At 32.6% G+C, this 6,392-nt stretch overlaps 1 long non-coding RNA gene across 1 annotated transcript; it reads right to left on the bottom strand.

Moving 5' to 3' along the window:
- Positions 1-5,083: 5,083 nt before the first annotated feature.
- LOC127011801 (uncharacterized) lies at positions 5,084-6,046 on the bottom strand. The gene is made up of 2 exons (XR_007765153.1): positions 5,461-6,046; positions 5,084-5,403 (listed from the first exon to the last, which is right to left on the bottom strand). It is a non-coding gene; the product is annotated as an uncharacterized LOC127011801 (long non-coding RNA).
- Positions 6,047-6,392: the final 346 nt, after the last annotated feature.

The raw sequence follows: 6,392 nt of genomic DNA, 5'->3' as shown, positions 1-6,392 counted from the left end.
TTAATTGGTTTTGAATTTCGAATTAAATTTTTTCTAAATCGGACGACTATATCATAAAGTTGACATAGAAACGATTAGAAAATTAGTTGGAAAATATGAAAAACTTATATCTTTGGTGTTTTTTAGCATATAATTTTCTACTGTTGGAAATAACCATTTTATACCCTTGCAAAGGGTATAAAATTTCAGTCACAAGTTTGCAACGCAGTGAAGGAAACGTTTCTTGATCAGCGTCACTAAATGAGTCGATTTAGCCATGTCCGTCTGTCCGTCCGTCTGCCCGTCCGTCTGCCCATCCGTTTCTACGCAAACTAGTCTGTAAGTTTTAAAGCTATCGGGCTGAATTTTTCCAAAAGTGTTCTTTCTATTTAAGTTAGTATATAAGTCGGAACCAGCCGGATCGGACAACTATATCTTATAGCTCCCATAGAAACTATCGGGGAAACCATTTTAAAAGTATTGTATCTTCTGTATTTTTTTACATATAAACTTCTAATATATATTATTAAATTTTACGAAAATCGGACGACTATATCATAAAGCTGCCATAGAAACGATCAGAAAATTAGTTGAAAAAGATGCAAAAATTATATCTTTGGTGTTTTGTAGCATATAACTTCCAACGCTTAGAAATAAGATTTTTTAATTGTTTTTGAATTTCTAATTCAATTTATTAAAATCGGACGACTTTATCATATAGCCATAGGAACGATCGGAAAATAATGTTAAAATAATATGAAAAAATTATAACTCTGGTGTTTCTTAGCATATAACTTCCTGGGCTAGGAAATAACATTTTTTAATTAATTTTGAATTTCGAATAAATTTTATCAAAATCGGACGATTATATTACATATCTGCCTTAGAAACAATCGGAAAATAAGTTGGAAAATATGAAAAAATTATATCTTTGGTGTTTTCCTGCCCTTGAAGATAACATTTTTATACCCTTGCAGAGAGTATAATGATTTCAGTCAGAAGTTTGCAACGTAGTGAAGGAGACGTTTCCGACCCCATAAAGTAAATATATTCTTGATCAGTGTCACTAAATGAGTCGATCTAGCCATACGCAAACTAGTCTCTCAGTTTTAAAGCTATCGGAACCAGCCGGATCGGACAACTATATCTTATAGCTCCCATAAAAGCTATCGGGGAAACAATTTTAAAAATATTGTATCTTCGGTGCTTTTTAACATATAACCTTCTAAGCTTGGAAATAACCTTTTTTAATTAATTTTGAATTTCGAATTAATTTTTATCAAAGTCGGACGACTATATCATATGGCTGCCATAGAAACAATCGGAAAATAAGTTGGAAAAGATGAAAAATGTATATCTTTGGTGTTTCTTAGCATATAACTCCCTGCGCTTGGCGATAACATTTTTATACCCTTGCAGAGGGTATAATGATTTCAATCAGAAGTTTGCAACGCAGTGAAGGAGACGTTTCAGACCCCATAAAGTAAATATATTCTTGATCAGCGTCACAAGTCGAGTCGATCTAGCCATGTCCGTCTATCCGTCCGTTTCTTAACAAACTAGTCTCTCAGTTTTATAGCTATCGAGCTGAAACTTTCCCAAAAGTCTTCTTTCTATTGCATGTGGTATATAAGTCGGAACCAGCCGGATCGGACAACTATATCCTATAGCTCCCATAGGAACTATCGGTGAAACAATTTTAAAAGTATTGTATCCTCGGTGTTTTTTAACATATAACCTTCTAAGCTTGGAAATAACCTTTTTTAATTAATTTTGAATTTCGAATTAAATTTTATCAAAGTCGGACGACTATATCATATGGCTGCCATAGAAACAATCGGAAAATAAGTTGGAAAAGATGAAAAATGTATATCTTTGGTGTTTTTTAGCATATAACTCCCTGCACTTGGAAATAACATTTTTATACCCTTGCAGAGGGTATAATAATTTCAGTCAGAAGTTGAGTCGATCTAGCCATGTTCGTCTGTCCGTCCGTTTCTTAACAAACTAGTCTCTCAGTTTTATAGCTATCGAGCTAAAACTTTCCCAAAAGTCTTCTTTCTATTACATGCAGTATATAAGTCGGAACCAGCCGGATCGGACAACTATATCCTATAGCTCCCATAGGACCTATCGGGGAAAAAATTTTAAAAATATTTTATCTTCGGTGTTTTTTAACATATAACCTTCTAAGCTTGGAAATAACCTTTTTTAATTCATTTTGAATTTCGAATTAAATTTTATCATATAGCTGCCATAGAAACGATCGGAAAATTAGTTGGAAAATATGAAAAAATTATATCTTTGGTGTTTTTTTGCATATAACTTCCTACGGTTTGGAATAACATTTTTATGCCCTTGCAGAGGGTATAATGATTTTAGTCAGAAGTTTGCAACGCAGTGAAGGAGACGTTCCCGACCCCATAAAGTATGTATATTCTTGATCAGCGTCACTAAATGGGTCGATCTAGACATGTCTGTCTGTCCGTCCGTCTGCCCGTCCGTTTTTACGCAAACTAGTCTCTCAGTTCTAGAGCTATCGGGCTGAAACTTTCCTAAAAGTCTTCTTTCTATTTCAGGTAGTATATATGTCGGAACCAGCCGGATCGGACAACTATATCTTATAGCTCCCATAGGAACTATCGGGGAAACAATTTTAAAAATATTTTATCTCCGGTGTTTTTTAACATATAACCTTCTAAGCTTGGAAATAAGATTTTTTAATTAATTTTGAATTTCGAATAAAATTGTATCAAAATCGCTGTCATATAACGATCGGATAATTGTTAAGAAATAATGTGAAACAAATTATAGCTTTGGGGCTTTTTGACATATTATCTTATAATATTGGAAATAATAATTTTTATATTTTTTAGAATTTCGAATTCAATTTAAAAAAACTATTGCTTATTTTTTATAACTGCAAGGGTATACAAACTTCGGCTTGCCGAAGGTAACTTCCTTTCTTGTTTAACATATAACCTTCTAAGTTTGGAAATAACATTTTAATTAGTTCTGAATTTGGTACTAAATTTTATCAAAATCGGACGATAATATCATATAGATGTCATAGGTTGGAAAATATGAAAAATTATATCTTTGGTGTTTCTTGGCATATAACTTCCTACGGTTGGGAATAACATTTTTTAATTGGTTTTACATTTCGAATTAAATTTTATCAAAATCGGACGACTATATCATATAGCTGCCATAAAAACGATCGGAAACTTAGTTGGAAAAGATTAGAGATTTATATCTTTGGTATTGTTAGCATATAACTTACTGCGCTTGGAGATAACAAACTTTTAGTCAGAAGTGCAACGCAGTGAAGGAGACGTTTCCGACCCCATAAAGTATATATATTCTTGATCAGCAGTAACTATTAAAAGCGGTTGCGGAGGTTTTTTAGGCGGTTTTAAATGTATTTTGTATGAGTTGTTTTTAATTGCAAGCGTATACTCATCCCAGAATCAGTGTTTGGTATTCCACGAAACCCTCCCTTTTTATTGCATTTCAAATGTTGTGACCCCTCGTTATCCTCTGAGAATGAGCAGGAGAAAGTGAACGTGCGTACCCACGAACCCGAATCTCACCCCCTACCCCCGAGTCCTTGCTCATGACTGCTTGTGCGCGAAGGTAAGAAATTTTAATTTTGTGAGTTTTGTTCAAAATGTGCAGTTTTTATTTTAGAACAGAGAAAATTATACCATTGGAAAGGGCTTGAAAAATGCTTTCCAATGACACCAAATCGGAGGTCATCTTCGTTTTTTGCCTTTTTCAGTCGAGTAGTGGGTATATTCGGGAGAAGCCAAAATTTGAAATTCGGTACAATTTTCCGCTTCAGTGCACCGTTTTCAGAAATTCTTAAAACTAAATGTCTTATCCTACACATATATATTATTGGGTGGCCTTTAGATATAAACCCTGAAAAGTGTTCCCAATAAGAAATTTAAAACATAAACCTTAATGTGATCCCACTAGCTAATTTTTCTATACACACCCGTCTAACTTTATCGTAGACACAAACAATTTCGATATCCTCAGCCCTGAAAAGTGAACATTTGAACATTTAAGTGATTCTTCAGCTCAATTTTCCTAGACACACTCCTCAAAAGGAATCGTATAACATATAAGAAAAACTAGAGTATAAGACCGCAGCGGCGGTCATCGCAGCGGCAGTCTCAGCAGCGTCCAAACCTCCGCTGCGAAAACCGCCGCTCCCGTATATTCCCTCTACTCGACTGAAAAAGTCAAAAAACGACGATGACCTCCGATACCGTAAATAGTATACCCCCTCACTAAAAAAAAAAAAAAATTTGGTGTCATTGGAAAGCATTTTTCAAGCCCTTTCCAATGGTATAATTTTCTAATTATGAATCAAGACAAAATTCGCCAGGCTTCAGGCAACGCATATCTAGACATGACTTCCATAGCGTTGAGATATTTGGGACAGATCTTGCAGCGATTGAATCAACACCATCAAAAATTAGGAGTTGCTGTTTTAGAATTATCTAAATGGTTAATGTATGAATTTTATTATAATTTTCTATTACTTAAAAGTCCTTCTTCGAAAATAATTTATATGGATACAGATTCATTTATTTTATCTTCAGAGGAAGACTTTTACGAAACTGTGAAAGAAAATGCTGAACGATTTGATACCTCAAATTATAAACTAGAAAACCAATTTAACCAATTATGACTTCTTTTGCTGGACTTAAGGCTGAGGCATACTCTTGTTTAGTTGATAAGGAAGGAAACGAAAACGAATGTATAAAAAAATTTAAGGAGTTAAGAAATCAGTTATTAAAAAACTGAATCATGAAGATTATATAGAATGTATAAAATATAAAAAAAACATTTTATGGATCCCAGCGAGTTATTCAAAGTAGGTCGCACATCCTCTATACTGAAATTATGAATAAAATAAGTCTTAATTATAAGGATGATAAGAGATATATTTTACCAGATAATTGTAATACATTGGCTCATGGTCATTATAATATTGAACATATATTAAGTAGTCAAAATTAAACCCGTTATTAATAAATGTTTATATGTTTATATTATAAGAATACAAATTTGTAAATAAATAGATAAAAAATTAAACTTGTTATTGTTGCGTTTTATTACTTTAGCAGGTCATTTACAGATATCCATGAGTTGTGGCTGGAATCGAAACCGCTCCATTTTACAAGCAATTGATTATTTTTCCTTTTTAGTATTTTCTCTACTAGGAAAGCATTTTTGTCTTTCACTTTTTGAAGTTCCTCTTCATAAAATGACCCATTAATAGGGGTACCCATATAATCTTGTATTTCATATGTTACGGGGTATGTAGACTTGACTTTTAAAACTTTAAAAACTTCTGTGGTCCAATCAGGTTCGTATCCCTTCATAAATGCTCCCTTGTATTTACTTATTCTAAAAAAATACTACTAAAAATTTATGTTTTGGAAATATTTTTGGTATATTATATACCGATTTTAAAATAAACTCTTCATTTTTCGTGCAGACATCTATAGGCTTCATTTTAATTGTTCGGTGATATGAATTATTGTATTGATTTACGAGATAATTGATTTTATGAATCCACTTATATTTACCCTGCATATTAAACATTTTCCACATACGATTTTTTAATGTTCTATTAAAGCGTTCACATATAGAAGCCTTGATCAATCAAATTTATCCATTAATTTCTTAAAAGTGGAATTAAAAAATTCTTTCCCTTGATTTGACTGAATATTCTTGGGTGTACTTTTACACTTTTTAAAAACAGATTTCATTGCCTCTGCTACATCCAGGGCAGACTTTGACTTAACTGCCTCGGCGTATGCATACTTTGAGAACGTGTCAATAACGGTCAGTAAATATCTAAAACCCTTATTTTCTTTCCAAAATGGTATCATTTCAACTAAATCAATTTGCCATGTGTCATTTATCCCTTTTTGAACGAACTTTCGCCGTATGAAGTTTTTTCGCGCTGCCTTATGAATTTCATCGACAACTTGTTGTTTGCTCATCTTAAGGTGTGGATTTATTAGTGTTATTTTTTATTTGATGACGATGGTTGCTTAGTCAATAATGCTTGCTTATATACAAGAACGTGCCTTTTTATTTCTGAACGCATCTTTTTTGAAATTTCAAAACATAAATCAACATTAAATCAATTTGCACATCCTTATCATAGGTACCTTCTAAATCAGGTAGTTGAATATCAAATTTTTGTAAAGATAAACAAAGATATATTACTTGCTGTCTTAATATGGAGTTCCAACATAAAAATGTAGTAAAAAATATGCCTAATCTTAGTAATGATCTCCAGGACTCAGAATCAAACTCAATTTTGTCATTATACTGATTAATCACAAAAACGTACCGATTATCTGATTTCCTAAATCTAAAGTTAC

Source organism: Drosophila biarmipes, unplaced genomic scaffold (genome assembly GCF_025231255.1).
Source record: "Drosophila biarmipes strain raj3 unplaced genomic scaffold, RU_DBia_V1.1 ptg000009l, whole genome shotgun sequence".
Classification (NCBI taxonomy): Eukaryota; Metazoa; Arthropoda; class Insecta; order Diptera; family Drosophilidae; genus Drosophila; species Drosophila biarmipes.
The sequence above is the reverse complement of the archived record's forward strand: the minus strand, read 5'-3'. Positions and strand labels throughout refer to the sequence as shown.